Source organism: Belonocnema kinseyi, chromosome 7 (genome assembly GCF_010883055.1).
Source record: "Belonocnema kinseyi isolate 2016_QV_RU_SX_M_011 chromosome 7, B_treatae_v1, whole genome shotgun sequence".
NCBI lineage: Eukaryota > Metazoa > Arthropoda > Insecta > Hymenoptera > Cynipidae > Belonocnema > Belonocnema kinseyi.
Window position 1 is genome coordinate 8,679,008 of NC_046663.1, and position 20,918 is coordinate 8,699,925.

General features: G+C 28.5%; 1 protein-coding gene across 1 annotated transcript in view; it reads left to right on the forward strand.

Annotated features, from left to right (window-relative positions):
• The first annotated feature begins 16,489 nt into the window (after positions 1-16,489).
• LOC117176093 (ras-related protein Rab-3) overlaps positions 16,490-20,918 on the forward strand; it is a 59,419-nt gene continuing 54,990 nt past the window's right edge. The window contains exon 1 of the mRNA XM_033366118.1: positions 16,490-16,632. The gene's annotated coding sequence lies outside the window, so the exon portion shown is untranslated. The remainder of the gene's footprint in view (positions 16,633-20,918) is intronic.

Consider the following 20,918-nt stretch of genomic DNA (forward strand, 5'->3'; position numbering starts at 1 on the left):
TAAATATTCAGATTTAAAATTGATGATAAATCATAATTGGAAAATGCATTCAAAGTAATGCCTTGATCCTAAATTAGAATTTTTTAGTAACAGATGGAAAAAAATTAAAATTCAGAAAAAACAGATTTTCTCTTTAATTCAGCATTTTAAATATTTCGACATATAATAAAAATGTAATGAGAGCTTTTAGTTTCAAGCAAAGAATATTAGTTTCAATAGTATAAATATAATTTTATTATTTATATACAATATTATATATTTTATAATATTTATACAATAATCAATTAGTAATTGTAATTTAGGTCTTCTTCAAGTTATTAAAAAAGGTTTGATATAACATCTATCAGGGCAGTAAATAATTATACTTAATTCATTTTTAGAAATTTTAGTGATTTTATTTTAAGACAATTTGTCGGAAATAGACCAAAATTTAATTTTAAAACGAAATCTTATTTCAGGATCAGGACAATTCTATTTGGGCATTTCTCAATAATTATTTATTATAAATATTAAATCGAAATATTTATATAATTCAAAATCAGCGCGCTGGCAGTGACTAATCGGGTTGACGGTGCGACGCAAGCGCAGTTTAAAAAGTTCCCATGATTGGGGACACTGCCGGTAACGCTTAAAATTTCCAGTAAAGTAGAGGAAATTCTCCGTTAACGAATAGTAACGATTTTTTATTTAATTTGAAGGCTAAATTTGAATTACTTATTGTTTTTATGTTTATTTGATGTAATATTCATATATATGTCACATTAAATAACCTGTAGGAAAACTTTCACCTTTAAGAGTGTTTCTTAACCTCAACAGTGGGACTTAGTTTTACTTAAAAATGTATGTGCAAATAATTTTTTGCAACAACATTGTTCCTTTAAATTGTTCATACGTTGCATATTAAGTTAGACGGCAAATATGTGTGTGTTTGTATCATAAAAGGATATGAAAAACATTTTTTTAAGACAACGTTTCGAAGGGTGTATAACCTAATGTGCTGAATCGTTATAGCAACAACCCATTGGGCACAAAGTTTTGCGACGTCTTTACGACATTGTTACGACAACTTTACGACATCCTATGTCAATGTCGTTAAGGTGTCTTTACGATATCGTAAATAAGTCGTATGACCTGACGATGTCTTTACGCTATCGCAAAGACACCAAAACGACATGGACATAGGATGTCGTAAAGTTGTCGTAACGATGTCGTAACGATGATAAAGAATACAAAAATGATTATTATTATAATTATTATTGAAAATAATTGACAAATTATAATTTTTCAAATATTTTGTAAAGATATTGGCAAATGCGTAATTTTCTGTATTAATAGATAAGGATATGGGAAGAGGGGGATTTCAGGCAAACATTCTAAGGAGGTATATAATATGAATCAAAATTCTATCCTATTGTTTGCAAAAAAAACGAAAAAAACGTTTTATATTATTTTTTTTATTGAAGTATTATCAATTTCAAATAAACGATTAGCATTTAGATGTCGAAACAAAAACTAAAATTTTTCATTTACAAGAAAATAAGTCAACCCTGAAATGGCTTCCAAGTTCGAGTATTTGGATTATAAATATAAAGCGGCCTTTGGGTGTTGACTATTATTGGCTGCAGTGATGTTGGCCTTTCGTTTGAAATGCCGATTCCAATGCCGCATAACACTATATCTTTAATTAGGAAATTCAATTTATAAATTTTACCTTTCGAGTAGGATGCGATTAGGCGAATTTCGTGTATCTTAGTTTGTGTAGTAATGTTTTCCCCTGGGAATTATGGTTACATTTTTTAAAATAATTTTTAATGCAGCAAAAAATCCCGCAAATTAAGAAATTCAAAGTTGAAATTTTACCTTTAGAGGGCGATTCCATAGAAGCATTTTCTTCGTTCTTAATTTCATTTGCGATTGGATCGCGCGGATTTTCGGTACCTGCTCTGGTGTTTTCACCTAGAAAATAAGTTTCATTTTGTTGAATTTTCTTTTTAGAATATTCAATGCACCAAAAAAAATACATTTAATTAGGAAATTCAATAAAAAAACTTTACTTTTTGAATGCGATGCAATAACGCGACTTTCCTACGGGCACAAAATTTAGCGACGTCTTTACGACATCGTTACGACAACTTGACGACATCCTATGTCTATGTCGTTAAGTCGCCTTTACGATATCGTAAATATGTCGTATGATCTGGCGATATCTTTACGATATCTTAAAGACACTGTAACGATATGGACATAGGATGTCGTAAAGTTGTCGCCAAGATGTCGTAACGATGTCGCAAAGACGTCGCCAAATTTTGTGCCCACTGGGTTTCGTCGGTCTCAGTTCGTGTTGTAATGTTACCCCCTGTAAAATATGCTTAAATTTTTTTATTTTCCGTTTAGCACCTTAAAAGCAGCAAAAAATATTGCCAATTACGAAATTCAACATTAAAATTTTACTTTTGGATTGTGATTCCATATAAGTACTTTTATCGCTCTCAATTCCTGTTTCAATTTGATTTTGATCACGTTGCCCAGTGGGCACACAATTTGGTGACGTCTTTACGTCATAGTTACGACATTGTTACGACAACTTCACGACATCCTATGGCCATGTCATTTCGGTGTCTTTACGATATCGTAAAGACATCGTCAGATAATACGACTTATTTACGATATCGTAAGGACGCCTTAACGACATTGACATATGATGTCGTAAAGTTGTCGTAAAGTTGTCGTAAAGATGTCTTAACGATGTCGTAAAGACGTCGCAAAACTTTGTGCCCAGTGAGTGATCTTCGTCTTCAATTTAACTGTGACTACGGGTACTCAAATTATCTTCCTCAGTATCACTTCCTTCAGAGTAATCGTCGTCTAGTTAATATCAAAGTGTAATTAAAATTTTAACTGACTAAATATTCGGACCGAATCCATTTCAAATAAGCAATAGTTCTACACTTCAAATCGCAGATTCTCTTGTGGACGAAATATTTTTTGTAAGGGAAGAAATTCGGCGATAAGTATTTTTTCCGATTGGCAAAAAAAAAACTTGTCTAAAAAGTTATGCATATTTGAATTTTGTGCTCTGTTTTTTCAAAAAACCCGACTCTTCTTTAAACCTCTCCAACTTTTCACTTATCTGAAAAAATTAAAAATCTATTTTCTCAAAAAAAGCTACCTTGAAATTTTTTGCAAACTTTTTTTGAACCTTTACGTTGATAGTGAGGATATCTTGTAAGTTTGAATTTATCTTGGAAACAACGACAGATACAAAAAAATGTTAACATAATACTTTGCACCTCAAAAATTTTGTTGGGAAAAAAATTCTCCCGGCCTAAAGAAAGGTTTAGACTTTTAAAAAATTTTTAAAGAATAAAAAAAGAGGGTTTTCCAGAAAATAAATTTTCTTTTCATGTTTTCATTCGGGTTAAAACATTTTTTAGACGAGAAAATTTTTTTCCTTTATAAAGAAACGTAAAAGAGGAGATAGACATTATTAGTTTTTAAATACCGCCAGTTCTATCAATATTTGAGTAATTTGAGAAAGAAAGATTAATTCTTGAATAGGCATGTTCTGTTTATCTCTTTTTCTTATCTGGCATCTTCTTGCTCATATAGCACAAGATTTTGCAACTTGCTTGCTTTAGGCAAGCTTTTTTTAAGGCTTTTTTCTGGAGGGGCAGGGGCATAGACAAATAATATTGAATGGTTCAATCTGTACATAATATAATATTATACTATGTAAAAATTGAAAATAAACAATAAATAAACAATAAATAGTCAATAATAAATACAGATATAAAATACATAATAATGATGATTTCAAAAAATTTCAAAGATGGCCGCAAGATTTCAGTAATTACCAAAACATTTTACATGTTTCGTAAAGATTTCGAATAGATTTAAAAGATTACAATAATTTTCTAAAGATTTGACGCAGATTTAAATAATTTTCCAAGTATTGCCGAATATTTCAAAAATATATCAAATATTTCGCAAAGATTTTTAAAAGGTTCACAATGATTTCACAACCATTTCTTAAAGATTGCATAAAGATTTGAATGTTTTACCAAAGAAATTATATATAAATATTTCACAAAGATTTCGGATAGATTTAAAATATTTCATAAAGATTTATGATAGATTTTAAAGTTTGAACAAAAATTTCAATGATTTTCTACTGATTTCACAAACATTTGAAACATTTCGGATATATATGAGAGATTTAACAAAAATCTTAATCAGTTCTCAAGGATTTCAATAACTTCACAAATATTTCAGAATTATTCAAAAATGTTTCGAACAGCTTTTTAAAGAATTCACGAAAATTTTTATGATTTTTTAAATATTTAAAATATTTCAGATAAATTATAAAGATTACTCAAAGATTTTACTGTTCACCCAAAGATTTCGGATAGATTTAAAAGTCTTCACAAAGACTTAAATGATTTTTCCATGATTTTAATATGTTAAAAAATATTACCAAATATTTGAAAAGATTTTAAAAAAATTTAACGATTTTTTTAAAGATATCACAAAGATTGAAAAGATTTCGTAAAGATTTCGGATATACCTCAAAGATTTCACAAAGACTTCAAGGATTTCTCATAAATTTCAATAATTTTGCAAGTATTGCTAAATACATTTTTTAAGTATTTTAAATATTTCCAAAGATTTTAAAAAGGTCACAATGATTTGTCAAAGATTAAAAATTTTTCGGACAGATTTCAATGATTTCTTAAAGAATTTTATAATTTCACAAATATTACCCAATATGTCGAAAATATTTGATATATTTCAAAAGATTTCAGAAAGATTTAAATTATATCACAATGACTTTCGCAATGGTTTCTTAAACCATTTTATATTATATTATATTTATTTATTTATATTATATTATATATAAACATTTTTATTTAATAAATACATTTTGTTTATTTATCTGTATTTTAAGTAATATAATAAAAAGTGAACAAAAACTACTTAACAAAACGATTTTAAACCAGTTCAAAATTGAGGAATTTTCAGGTTTCGACATTAAAATTGAAACGGTTACAATTTGATAGTTTTAGTCATTAAATAAATGTGAAGGTGTGACTGAAAGTTTCTAAACTATTTTCAACTTAAAAATAACTTCATAATAATATATTCTCAGTAAAAGGATTTCATTAAATTTAAAATATTCTTTCAGTGTAAAATATTCAATTTTTAACCCATTCAATTAAAAAATTTTAATTAAATAAAAGATAAATTATTGAATATTTAGCAATATTTGAATTTTTATTTAAGACCAGGAATTGAATCCAAATATTGAAAAGTAAAGAATCTTGAACTGAATTCTTTGACATACAAAACCTGGAATCGTTAAATTTTCGAAGAGCCTTTAAGCTTTGAAAGTTACAATTTTAATTGTTGTATTTGAACAATGCTTAATTTGTAAGTGAAATTTTTAAATTTTGATGTATTATTTATAAAAAAGAAAAACATTTGAGAATTTACGAATTTGATCTACGAATCTACGAATCTAAGAATCTACGAATTTGAGTAATTTTAAGAGATAGTTAGGAGTTTTAAAAAGATTAAAAATTATCCTGCAATTTTTAGACAGTTTTCCTAAAATCTTCTAGAATATTTTTTGAAAATTTTGTTTAAATCTTTGAAAAACTTTTTAAATATTCTCTTAAAATAAATTTTTAAAATGAAAAGTTATTTTAATTTTCCTAGGAATCTTAAGAAAGTGTTTTTATTCTTTTTATGCCTTCCACAATTCTAGAAAAGAATATAATTTTTACATTCTCATCATTTATGATTGAGAAAGTATTAGAATTGTCGGAAATTTGACATCACACTTTTTCAACGGATCTCCACGTTTCGAGACCCCCTGAATCCGAAAATCAGGTTTTCACGATGGCGTCTGTCTGTCTGTCCGTCCGTAAACATGATAACTCTCGAAAAAATGAACGGATTAAATCAATCTTTGGCACACTCTTTCAAGGTTCTAAGCTAAAGGACGAGTTCGTTAACCAGCCATTTTTGATAAAAATTCAAAAAGGGAGCGCATTTTGAAAATTTTTAAGACCACTTTTTTCTGAATTTGAAAATTCTATATACGGTCACTTATTGTATTAAAATGAACAAATAATTAATCCCAATGACTTTTCTCGATAAAAAAATTCCCAGAGTTATAAGATTTTCTACATTTATGCCAAAAAACGCACGATATGAAAAAAAGTCAAAAGAAGAAAAACATTTCTTTTTGAAAGCCCTACAAAATTATCATAACAAATTTTTGGAATCGAGTATTGTGAAAATTGAAATCGACAATATCGTTTAGAGATTTTATATCAAGGAAATCAAACTTTTGGGTACACTTCGCACTGGGATCTTCAAGCCACGGCGTACGTTCTTAATTATTCCTCGAAAACTAACAGAGATCCCATTCTGAAATTTACAGGGCCTATAAAAGACATGGTGACCTATATAAAAAATATAAAGAGAAAAAGGGGTTTTCTCATAAATTCAGTTTGAAAATTTGTTTTTGAAAAATCCGAGAAGTTTTTGAAATTTTTTTTTTCCAAAAAAATATTATTCCAGAACTGCACCTCATTACGAATAATCTTAAAAATACACCTTGATATCATAAAATCACAAAAGTTATAAGAGTAAAAAAAGACAAAAAATTTCAATTTTTAATATCTCCCAATTTTTTTGAATTTTTAAAAAATCCCTATAGGGTTTTTTTTCATCGTCATATGCCCAAATTGCTAATATGCATTCGATAACCCATCGCAGTGAAAATATAATCGGTTTTCTGTTTTGTTTTGAAAATAATTTTCAACTGGAATTGCAAAAAGTTTTAAACAAATTTTGTTTCCACTTTGCAATAATATGACATAAATTTTTTTCAGTTAAACGCCGACTGATCTGATTTAGATACGAATTGCGTCTGCAAAGGTGGAAAGGGCTATTGTAAGCATGCCGCCGCTCTCTGTCTCTTCGTGAATTCAGAGGCACATTAAAGCGAAGTACAGTAAGAGCCGTATTCTAGATTATTTATATCCCCCGAAAAACAAAATTTCAGATCTTTGTAAACCATATACCATCGCTGAAGTCGAAAATTTGACTGATTAACATCTAGCACAAGAATCAAATATGATTAAAGTGGTCAAAAATGAAATGAAATGCATAGAAGAGAGAACAAAGAGACAGGCAATGATTTCAGAAAAAGAAGACAAGATTAAAGATGCAATTAGATTGTTATTAAATTTGAAAATAATCACTGTTTTCCTATTCATTATAGTTATGAAGTCTTGCCTGCTGGTACTTACCAAAATCTTAATAGAAAGCTACGACCAAAGTATAAATTACAAAAAGAGCATCATGACACTCGCTGGTTATTAATTGCATTGAAAAGAAAAAATGGTTTGATATTTGTTTTTTATCAAGAGGTCAATCTGAATGTGCTCTGTGGTTTCGAGAACGCTTTATTCGTATTGCATGCTCTTCAACTGCACACCGGATAAAAAAGAGAACGGATGAATGTACCGCATCTTTAAAAAGTTTAGAAGAGCAATTTCTTAAGCAGCAACATAAAAGCGCTGTGACTAAAAAGATGCTATATGGACTAAAAATGGAAAAGCGTGCTAAAATTTTCTTTAAACAATTGACTGGATTGAAAGTTTTTGAAACTGGTTTGATTGTTTCATTGAATCAACCTTTTCTAGCCTGCAGTCCTGATGGGATTGTTTTCAATGATCAAGACTGCGAATTATTAGAGATAAAATGTTCAGCTACATGCGAGAATGCAAAAATCGTCAATAGAGAAGAAAAAAGTCTCATGTACCGTACTTGTAGTTCGACGAAGCCGGAAATCTAATGCTCAAAAAGTTTACTATACCCAGATTCAGGTATCCATGTACATAATAGGTATCTCAAGGTGTTATGTTTTTGTCAATTTGGAAGTTGATTCTGTTTCATTAAAAGTACTGAGAGATGAAGATTTTTTAAGTGATGTCGTACCAAAAATAGAAAAATTTTATTTTGAATATTTTTTTCCTCCTCTGAAACAGGACTGAATTCTCACAAAAATTTGACATGTGATGTTCAACAATGAATCAGGTATTCTTTACATTGTTTTCTTAGTTACAAGTATAATTGATTTCCCATTTACGAATTGAATTGAGTTTTAATCGTTGATAGAATAGTTAAATTTACTGCCTAATTAGAGGTTCCTTATTATTGGCGAGAATGCAAGCCATTCGAACAATCTTATCCATATGCGAAAACATATCATGGGAAACGTGTTCCAAAATTTTGAAAATTTGGAAATCCCTTGTCGGCTAAGACTTCATCTCCAGGATCAAGCAACTCCAGAAATCCACTATCATTAGTAATATAACCGTCAGTCGATTTTCCACCATAACATTTGGACACAAATGTGATAAATCCACATGCACTTATGGCAATCAGAAACTTGACTGTGAAACCGCCTTTGTAAGAAAACATCGCAACTCGGTACAATTTATAGTTGCTCGGCAATTAGGATAATCTCTAAAAGAATCGGGCATGCTTTCTTTAATAGCCTCTTTCGATGGCCAAATATCCAAGTTTTCGTTTTTGTCAATGAAATTTCTAAACTTGGTAAAAACATGCACAGAAAATCGCCGATCCTCCAATGTACACCGAAATCGGTGTTCAATAAGTTGCAACAAATTTGAGCCACACAGGTTCATTCGGAGAATCTAGGGGAAAAGCATCATTTAGACACTGTTTTCTCTCATCCAGTGCAACGTCAAGTGTCGCCTACAAACTGTAAGTCACCTGTCAAGATCATTTTGTCGGTCGTTATTTAAGTGAAACAGATGTAAATAAGCAGGTGAGTTATAATAATAATAATTACCTAACTTTTTATTCCCTCCCATTTACCAGCGACTAAATAGTCTTGGAATAAAAATAGTATTTGGCGTGATGTAATATCCAAATGTTAGGTTAGTTCAAACCTACTATATGACATTCAAACCACCAAAGCTGCGATGTACAAACTAAGTCGTGACCGTCTGCATCGAAATTGATGCCTGTTCGTTCGAACAAATTTTCACTAGATTTTCTGCGGAAGTGTAAAGGTATTTTAGATATCTAATTTTTTAATTTCTATTTAATGAAATAATAAAACAATAATAATGCTGATTAATTAAAAAAATATACTAAAGAAATAAAGTTTTGCTCCATGCATTTGATCCCTTTTTCCCCCTCAGCTTTTAACAAAGTGAAATTAGCTGATGGTTGAAGTGAAAATACCTAATTGAGGCTTTCATATTCCAACTTTTTCCTACCGGCTGATTTGATTTATTTTTGGGGTTTATACTGTGGACCAATGATGCCAATCTTGGCACCCTGAGCTACTGCGCTTGCGTTAGGATTTCCCGCTCATTGGCCGCACTTGGCGCGCGATTCAAAATTACATTAAAAAAAAACAATTCTTGTAACTTGAGTAAATAATTATTAAAATATACACAAGGATATATACAAATTGTGTAACTTTGATTTCAGGCAAAAAATACAACACATATATTATATTAATAACAGTTTATTTTCAGTGAATTCCAAAGACCAAATTATATTTTACAAAACATTTAATTTAAAAAGAAATTTCTTGGAACAGTAATTGAAAATAATTATTTATAAGTTTTTAATATTTTGTATGTATTTATCTGGGAATTCATATAATTATATAACCTATAAATACATAAATTTTCACGACTGCATTGTAGTTATGCTTTCTTTTTTTTACTTCAAGCGTCGTTTTGTCTCTTCTCAATTAAAAAGAACAATCTGAAATTTTGTTTTAAAATGATTCAAATATTATTATTATTATATTCTGCAATTAGCTTCTATATATCAAGCTGCTGGAATATCATATGGTATTTAAGAAAATGTATCTATTAACAAATATTTTGAGAAATATTAGTCTTTCAAATTCAATGAAAAGAAACTGTTATTCATCAAATATATGTGTTATAATTTTTTTCTTATCTGAAATCAAAAGTTACAGAATTTGTATATATTTTTGTGTATATTTTAATAATTATTTATTTAAATTACAAGAATTGTTTTTCAATGTAATTTTGAATCGCGCTTCAAAGGGTAGACAACCAGCGCTCAGCCCTAACGCACGCATGAATGGAAATTATTATCATTTTATTATTGCATTAAATAGTCCCTAAAAAAGAAAATCTATTTTCAATTGCACTTATACAGAAAAATTACTTTCTACGAGGATATTAGAAAAATAGAGCAAAAATTAACCGATTTCCATGAATTTGGTCAATTGTTATCCCCTCAGCATTCAACGAAGTGAAGTGAGCTAGTGATTGGAGTGAAAATGTCTTATTGTATATGCAGACGGTCATGACTCTTTCTATACATCCCGGCTTTAGTTTAAATGTCGACGGGCATGACTAACCTAACTTTTGGAAGTTGCATTAGGAAGTTATAATTTTATTCTAAGTGACTGGTACGCCCTATTAAATGAAAGAAATTTGAAAATTAGGTAAATATTGTTTCGATTGGTTTCCTTATTAACAACTATTTAAGCTAATATCGCAAAAGCGAATAGTAGCTTTGGCAGGTATTCAGGTGGCTGACAGCGCGGTTCAGAACTCCACAACTCTGCATGAGCCAAAATTCAGTCTCCAAATGATACTTTCCCCTGGATGCCCACATGAGCACCTACGTTCAGAGGAATACATTTGAGACTTGAAAACTCTCTCAAATGATCATTGGGAGCCCAATGAAATTTGAGCTGCAACAAATTTAACACCAGCGTTTTTCTGTGTGTAGAGGCCGTCGGACTCGAAGTTTCAGTCCCTTTATCTTCTTTTTTAGCAGATAACAATAAAAAAAATTTTGGAACCACCTTATTCTTCGGATTGTTTGTAGGAATGCAGGTTTGTGCTGCAGTCTTTTGTGCTGATTCTTTCAGGCTGCAAAATAAAAATACTGGCATGTTTTCGCATTCAGAAGCTTCACAATCATCGGTTTGAATGCCGATTTCGATGCCGATTCCTACTCTCTAAATCTGAATCAGTTAAATTTCAGTGATTGTCTGTTAAATTTCACTCATTCAAATAGCTAGAAGTGGTTCCCTGACAATCAGTGAAAGGTTACTTATTGATTCAGTGAAATAACCACTTTTGAGAGTTGGTAGCACTGCATCATGTCAACTTAGCAATCATAATAAAGTAGTATTTTAGTACATTCAATCAAAGAATCATAGTAAAAACTTAAAACCCACAGATATGATCAAATATTAAAAAAGGTGAAAAGTTCCGATGCTTTTAATAGATAAACAACTTCACATATTACTTTAATTTCAAGATTGGACTGCCATGTACAAACCCGTTAAGTACTTTCTACACGAGTTAAATTATATTCACGCTACAGGCTCACAGGCTGAAAATTATAAAATGTATTTCATTAAGGCCATGTGACGAGAGGGTCACGTGACCAAACCTGGTATTTGATTTTTCTTTCCGAACTTATGTCCACACGGAATGAGATGTCGTGTTAAAAATTTGGCACAATAAATAGAAGGCATGCAAGAATTTGTCTCTGGTCCTAAATAATTAGAATAGTGAAAAGTTTTTTTTTAATTTCTATTTTGGAGAGATACCGACCGAGCTGTCGTCAAACCCTGCAAGCCATTTTCAATGTTGTCAATGGACTAGTTATGAGGTTTATATTTGTCAAAGTGGGACAAAACAATAAAAATCGCTCACGAAAATAATGCACCAATAATGCAGAAACTAATGTTTGCACTTGAAATGCAAATAAACATTTTTGGTCTGACATACGTATCAGTCTGGTATCAGCTGTGTCAAAGCAGCACTAGCGCAGCGATTAGACAACTTCAAACTTCTAGGGGTCTCTGTGTAAAACAGATTGCATGATTACCGTCAGAGAAAGTTAAAAGTCAAACTTCTGCTGTAAAACCTAAATGTGTCCGTCGATAATTATTATTATTTGCATACATAAGCTTTTTTCTTCCTCCAACTCTTTGCAAGGCCACAAACAATCCTTTAATATTTATTAACATTTCCCGAAAAAAATTTCCGCGTTATTTAAACTTTTATTTTTCAATATGGGTTAAAAAAATATTGATCTTAGAGCTGTCTTGATCAGCTGTTACACTCATCACATGGTCTTAAGGAATTCTTCTTGCTACTGGAGTAAAAGTGTAACAACAACGCTTAATTTAAAAATTTAGAGGTTATGCTTTACATGATTTACTCTGTTGTTACTGGAATGATTAGTGAATAAGCCCGAAATCACTGATTATTCAGCGAAATGCCTAACTACTAATTCAATCAGTAAGTTTTTAACTGATTTATATTTAGAAAGTATACTTTTATATTGGACGTACGACAAATAATTACATAAATTTTAAAAATAAATAATTATTACGATGATGGAATTTCTTTTTTTTTTACATTTGTATAAATTGTGATACTTATTTTTGCATAATTGATGTGGATACAATTAAATGCTGTATATAAACTCTTATACTTATTGACATCATCTTGCAATTCTTTAAAATTTCTCTTCTCATTTCTAGCTTGCAACCTGCCTTTTCTTGCTGAAGGGTTTAGAGAAGTTTTTCTTTTATAAATTTTAGGAAATATCTTTGAGTTGTAGGCCTCTTTTCTAGGATCTTTAGAGTTTTCTCCACCAACGAAGTAAGCACTAAAAATCCTGGAAGTTTTAGTTGGAATTCAGAGCTGTCCATTTTTTCTATAATATTAAATAAAATAACGTACAGAAATAAAAACTTTGTTAATTCAATAATATTGAAATAATATTACTAAAGATAAACGCTTTAAAAGTTTAAATAATTCTACGTGCTAACTCTTTTTTAGATACATAACATGCAAATACAATTTTCTGTTTACTTTGAATTATATATATTTTTCAGTTTTACAAAGATTTTTATAAACAAATTCTCTTTTTTTCATTTATTTTTTATAAACCTACTACACAACAAATTCCTTTTGACCCGGTTTTTTGGACTGAAACCCCTACAATATTTAAACTTTTATCCATGCTCACTGCACTACGCGGCACAACAACTCACCTCACCGTTCAAATTTCTCGCCGTCTGATAGCGCTGCCAACATACTTGGGAGCTCTATATTTTCTTTGTTGGCATTTTTACTGCCTTTGCGATGTCCAACTTGTGCAGTAGTTTCTAAAATTTCCAAACTCTTTCCTTTCTGTTTTCATTTTTAATAGTTATCACATGCACGGAGCGAAAAAAATCAAGGAGATTTTGCAATAAAACTATCTCCTTTTGAAATTCACATTCATTTTTACTTTATAATACAGATGGCGTCGCAATGTGGGCGGTAACGAAAGAAACGTTACCGGTAATGACGGTGATTTTCCTGCTGAAATTACGGGGAATATTACTGCGACCCAACTCTAGGTCAGATATCCTCTAGGTAGAGTCTAGACACGACTCACACAAGCTCACACAGACTTGTCACTGCGCATCGCGATTAGTCCGGAACTAGAAGTCCTCATAAAGGGCGCCAAACTTTGACACACGTTCACGTTAAAATGACAATACACTTATAAATCGTGTCACAATTAAAATGGTGAATCTTTAACAAAAAATTTCTTTGAACCAAATAGGTGAGTTTTCAACCAAGAACAATATTTTTTTACTACGTAAAAAGGACGATTATTCAACAACAACAAAAATTCTACTCAATCTTCAAACAAAAAAAATGAATTTTTAACCCAATATATTATTTATCAGCTAAAAAGATGAAATTTTGAACAACAAGATGATTTTTAACGAAAAATATGAATTTTGTCTACACAAAAATTAATCTTCAACAAATTGGTTGAGCTTCTGACCAAAAAGATCAACTTTTTACCAAAAAAGCCAAATCTTTAACAAAATGAATGAATTTGCAACCAGAAAGATAAATTTTATACTCTAAAAAACAAAGTTTCAATGAAAATTATAAATCTCTACCCCAAAAACTGAATTTTTAACTTAATAGTTCAAATTACAACAAAAAAGGTGTAATTACAATCAAAGAGATTGATTTTCTAGAAAAGAGTTAAATATTGAATAAAATATATAAATTCTTAACGAAAAAGATTAATTTTCAACAAAAATTATGAATTTTCCCCCGAAAAATGAATTTTTAACCAAATAGTTAAATTTCTCACTATAAAGAAGAATTTCCAATCAAAAAGATTAATTTTCTACCGAAAAAGACCAATTTTCATACAAAAAGATGATTTTTCAACCACCTTGATTGATTTTCTACCAAAAATTAAGTTTTGAACAAATACATTAATTTTGAAACCAATCGTTTTTTTTCGATCAAATGTTTAACTAAACAGTATAATTTTTGAACCAAAAAACGAATAGACTAAGGATATTAATATTATACCATAAAAGACGAATTTTCAACTAAAAGGATGAATTTTGCATCGCTAACATTATTTTTCTACAAAATACATGAATTTTTAACTAAAATATTGAATTATGGACTAAAAAGTTGAATTTATAAACAAAAAGATGAATTTTCAGCCAAAAGGATTAATTTTTTACCAGAAAAAGACGAATTTTCAACCAAAAGGATGAATTTTCAACTACGAACATCAATTTTCAGCAACAAAATTAACTTTTGTCAAAATACATTAATTTGGAATCGAATAGTTTAAACTTTTAACTGAAAAATATAAGTTTTTAACCAAAAATGTAATAGAGTAAAAACATTAAATGATTACCAAAAAATTTTCAACCACAAAAATTAATTTTCTACAAAATACATGGATTTTTATTCAAATAGTTGAATTTTCAACTAAAAAATATTAATTTTTAACCAAAAAGTGAAGATGTTAATTCTTAGTTATCGAATTATTTTTAACCAAACCAAACGAAGAATTTGCAACAAAATTCTTCAGTTTTTAACAAAACAAAAAAATTTTTTGTATGAAAATTCGACTATTTAGTGGTGAACTCCTTGCCTAAGAAATAATTATTTCGGTTGAATATTTAAATATATTCTTGAGAATTTAACAATTTTGTTGCAACTTAAGAAAAATATAAACTAATTATTTTACTGAAAATATAACTTATACATTTTTGTATGAGCATTGATCGCTATTATTATTATTATAATAAATTTAACTATTCAATTTGCTATTAAGTTAAAGATTTAAACATTATGTTCAAAATCAACTTCTTTTAATTACATTTTTTTTAACTTACAATTTAACTAATCAACTTTTGGCTGAAAATTTATCTTTTTTTACATGAAAATAAAACTTGTAAATTTTACCAAATTTTCAACCAAAGAAATACATTTTTAAACAAGAATATTAATATTTTACAAAAAAGACGCATTTTTAACCAAATATATATTTAAATTTTTAACAAAATAGTTGAATTTTTCAAATCCATATATTAAATCAAACATAGAATAGTTAAAAATTCCGCTAAAAAAAGGTTTCAAACAAACAAGACAAATTTTTAACAAAATAAATTCATTTTTAACCAGAAACATAAATTTTTAATAAAAAAGATGAATATTTCGCCCAAGAAAATGAATTTTCAACTACGAACATTAATCTTTTACCAGAAAATTAACTTTGGGACAAAACGCATCAATTTTCAACTAAACAATTGCATTTTCGACTACAAAAGGTATCTTGTCAACCAAATGTCGAATAATTAAATTTGCATAAAAAAAAAGTTCAATTAAACAAAGAACAAGTTTTGAACAAAATATTGTGACCAAGAAGATTATTTTCTACCAAAAACAATGATTTGAACCAAAGAATGTTCTGCTAAAAAAGATAAATTTTGAACTAAAAATGGAACATCAATTGAACTAACAAATCTAAGTTTTAAACACACAATAAAATAGTTGTTTTTTCTCAATATTTGTATTTTCATATATTTCATACAGTTTTTATATGCTTATATTTTATGTTATCTTCTTCCTCATTTTATTCTTCGAAATTGTAAATTTATTGTAAAATTTGGTTTAAAAATCGCGCGCTGTTCATCACTTCTGGTTCCGGTTTAATCGTAGCCAATCAAACCAGTTGGAAGTTGTGGCAGAACTGCCTAGAGGATATCTACCAGAGAACTTTACCCTAGTTGTGAACTCTAGGCTAAAGGTACAGCCAGCTCCGCCACTCGACGGCCGTCAACATTTCCGTCCCATAGAATTTGAGTGTCACCAGACCGCTCTCAGCCGACCGTGCATCCGTGCATCCAGTTTGGATCAACAAGTAGTAAAAGCTGTTCCGAGTGCGCCAGGCTTCTTAGCATATATTGATGCGAGTTTGGTTGCGTCTGCGCATGCGTCAGCGGCTAGGTTTGTTACGGGCGGGGGTCTTCGAAATGGTCGATATTTTAGCTATAGCTATAGCTCCGACTACAGTGGCGCGAGGCATTTTCCGAGGCCAGTTCAGTCTCCTCATTGTCGTGAATAAAACCCCGCCAACCCCCCTTAATTATTAACAATTTAAGATTCCTTCTTGCGGGATTACTGTGAACCGAAGTGTCCGACGTAGAGCTGCTTAGGTGTCTTTCCTGGAATTTCTTCGCTGGAGGTACAAATTATTATAAGCAAGTTCAGCTTTTGTCAAACTTCTGGGGTTTAGGAAAAGGGAAACTGAAGGGCTCACTCCCCCATTTTGTCAGAGAGCGCAATTCCCACTGAGAACTGTGAATCGATAAACAATTCTCATGGCCAATCAATAATCTCCTCACTGATTCTCTCCTCGATTTTAAAACAAACATAATTATTATTTTACAAGGGATTTTCTAAGGGTTTTTTTTCTGAGGATTTTTGAAAGTATGTCGCAGAGATGAAACTCGCTATCGTGACCGAATTTCCACGGTCGCCTACATTTTCTACCCCGGTGGGCCATCGGCGCGAACACATTGATAAGTCCGACCTGATTTTGAAAAATTTTTTTTTGTAAAATCTAAAATAGTTTTAAAGCTTTTGGAAATTTTATTTATTTTTTCTTTCAATTTTTATAGAGGTTGTAGTGATTCAGAGAAGTTCCACTTGACAGTGACCTTCAATCTTAAAAGAAAATATGTAATGAAATAAACTTTAGACTCATTGACGAAGAGGGAAATGTTTCGAATTAGGAGTTTTCAAATATGCAATTATAATCATGTTTAGATGAAATCGATCTTCCAGATAATTTATATTAACCACCGCGGAGAATGTGGCATTGATAATAAATATAGTCACCTTCAGTGCCCCACAAGCAATCATCTCATGCGCAATCGAGAAAGAAATTGGATTATTAGTGATAAAAAAAACTTCGAGAAGTTATGCATAGATAATGCCATTTTTATTAGTTTTTTTGTTAAATTTAGTTCAAGATCTAGGTCACACTGGGGGGGGGGGGGGATTAACAAATGTAGAGACTTGTCTTTTTTCGCTTAATTGGAACTAAATCAATAGAAACCAATAAGAAAATCTATTTTCCGTTTAAAGTAAGTCTACTGTTAAAATTTTGGTTTCAAATTTATCATTTTTAGTTAATAATTCTACTATTTGGTTGAAGATTGAACTGATTACTTAAACATTCTATTTCAGTTACATTTTTATTTGAAAAATAATTTTTTAAACTGGAAATTGAAATTTAATTTGGGAAATTCTATTTTAAGTTAAAAATTAAGCATTTTAGTTGAAAATTGAACTGTTCAATTATTCTTTGAGAATTTTTGTTTTGTGGTTGGAAATTCAACTCCTTAGTTCAAAGTTGAACTCCTACTAGATAGTATTTCAGTGGTCGAATATTGAACTATTTTGTCGAAAATTTAACCATTCAGATAAAAATAAATTAATTTTTTTTACTGAAAACTTAACTAATCCATTTTTGGCTGAATATTGATCTTTATTATTATTACAAATTCAACTATTCAATTTTACATTGCAAATTTATATTTTTTTGTTAAAGATTCAAATACTTCGTACAAATTTGACCTACTTTGTCAGCAGAAATTAACTATTAAATTTTGCATCAGAAAATTTTTTGTTGTTAAAATTCAACTCTTCCGGTCAAATTTGAACTACTTTGTTAAAAATTAATTGTATTGGTTGAATATTGATTGGCACTATTATCGTAAATTCAACTATTTAATTTTTTATTAAGTATTTATATATTTTTGTTGAAAGTGTAACTTTTTCGTTAAAAATTGACTTACTTTGTTATAAATTCATTTTATTGCTTAAAGATTAAATTATTTTATTGAAAATGATTTTTTTAGTTAATTTTTTTTTGACTGAAAATTTATCTTATTCAGTTTTCTATTAATTTTGATAGTTATTGTTATTATAAATTTAAGTATTAAATTTTTCATAACAAAGTTTTTTTGTAGATCACATTCAACTCTTCCGTTCAAAGTAGAACTAATTTGTTAAAAATTATTTTATTGTTTGAATATTTACATATTTCGTTGAACGTTTAACCATTTCGTTCAAAATGCATTCGTCTTAAATGTAAATTTATTTTGTTATCTGAAAATTTGACTAGGCTATTTTAACTGAATTATTATAATAATTTATTATATATTATAAATATTATTATAAATTAAACAATTCAATTTTTCATTTAGAATTTACATTCTTCTCAACTACTGCGTTAAAATTTGACCTACTTTGTTGAAAATTCATTTTATTGGTCAAAGAATAAATTGTAACGGTCAAAATTGAACTATTTTGTTAATAATTGATTTCGTTGGTTGAATATTTAACTATGTTGTTGCACATTTCACTTTTTTGTTGAAAATTTAATTTTTTTTATATAAATTAATTTTTTAACGAAAAATGTAACTAATCCATTGTTGGATGCATATTGATCGTTACTATTATTACAAATTCAACTATTTAGTTTTTCATTCAGATTTATATTTTTTTGTCAAAAATACAACTTTTTCGTTAAAAATTGACCTACTTTCTTAAAAATTAATTTTATTGCCTAAAGATTAAATTATTTTGTTGAAAATGAATTTTTTTAGTTAAATTTTTTTTTTAACTAAAAATTTATCTCCTTTATTTTGGGCTGGGTATTGATTGTTATTGTTATTATAAATTTTACTATTACATTTTAAATTGCAAAATCTGTTGTGGTTAATATTCAACTCTTCCGTTAAATTCATTTTATTGATTAGAGATTTAAATAGTTCGTTGAACATTTAACCATTTTGTTTAAAATGCATTCTTCTTAAATATAAATTCATTTTCTTATCGACGAATTTTAAGTTTTGAATAAAAATAGTTAAAAATGGATGAATCCATTTTTAACTAGAAATTTAGGGTTATTATTATTATCATAAATCGAACCATTCAATTTTTTATTCAGAATTTACATTCTTGGTTTAAAAATTCAACCACTTCGTTGAAATTCAACTTAATTTATTAAATGAATTATTCTATTGGTTTAAAATTAAATTATTTTGTTGAGAATTAATGTTTTTGGAGTTAGAAAATAATTTTTTTTAAACTGAATTTAACTTTTTTTTAGGAAATATTTTGTTGCTACAATTCAACTCGTCCGTTTAAAGTTGAAATACTTTGTTAAGAAAAAATTTTAGTGGTTAAATATTTTACTTTTTTGTAGATAATTTAACCATTCTGTTTTATGTTTTTCATGCAAATTCATTTTTTTAACTAAAAATTTGACTAATCCTTTTTTTTGAGAATATTGATCTTTATTATTATTACAAATTGCACTATTCAATTTTTCATTGAGGATTTATATTTTTTGTTAAAAATGTAACTTCTTCGTTAAGAATTAACCCAGTTCACTCAAAATTGATTTTGTTGGTTAAAGATTAAATTATTTTGTTGAAAATGAATTTTTTTCTTCTTTAACTTAAAATGGATCGCAATCATTTTTAGCTAAATATTTATCGTTATTGTTAGTAAAAATTTAACTTTTCAATTTTTCATTGCAAAATGTTTTGTTGTTGATACTCAACTCTTCCGTTCAAAGTTGAACTAGTTCGTTAAAAATTCATTTTGTTGCTTAAAGATTTCTATTTTGTCGAAAGTGCATTCTTCTTTAATATAAATTAATCTTTTTAACTGAAACTTTAAATGATCCATTTTTGGCTACATATTGATCCATATTATTATTATTATTATTATTATTATTATAAATTATACTATTCAATTTTTCATTTATTATTTATATGCTTCGGTTAAAAATTCAACTACTTCCTTAAAATTTGACCTAGTTTATTAAAAATGCATTTTATTGATTTCAGATTAAATTATTTTGTGAAAAATGTGTATTGTTTTTTTTAATTAACATTTTTAACCGGAATTCGAACGATTCTATTTTTTTATTGAAATCTGTCATTTTCAGTTGAAAATTGAACTATTGAATTTTTCTCTTGTGAATTCATATTTTGTTGTTGGAAATTTGACTCATTCATTCAAAGATTAACTAATTTGTTAAAATAGCATTGCATTGGTCAAGGATTTAACTTTTTTCTTGAACATTTAACCGTATTGTAGAAAATTAATTTGTTTTTAATAAAAAATTTTATTTTTAATGAAAAATGTAACCTATAAATTTTTTTGCTGAATATTCAGCGTTATTATTATTATTATTATTATTATTATCATTATCAATTTCACTATTAAAATTTTCATCAAAAAATAATATTTTTTGTATAAAAATTCGACTATTTAGTGGAAACTTGAACTCCTTGCCTAAGAAATAATTATTTCGGTTGAATATTTAAATATATTCTTGAGAATTTAACAATTTTGTTGCAATTTAAGAAAAATATAAATTAATTATTTTACTGAAAATATAACTTTTACATTTTTGGATGAACATTGATCGCTATTATTATTATTATT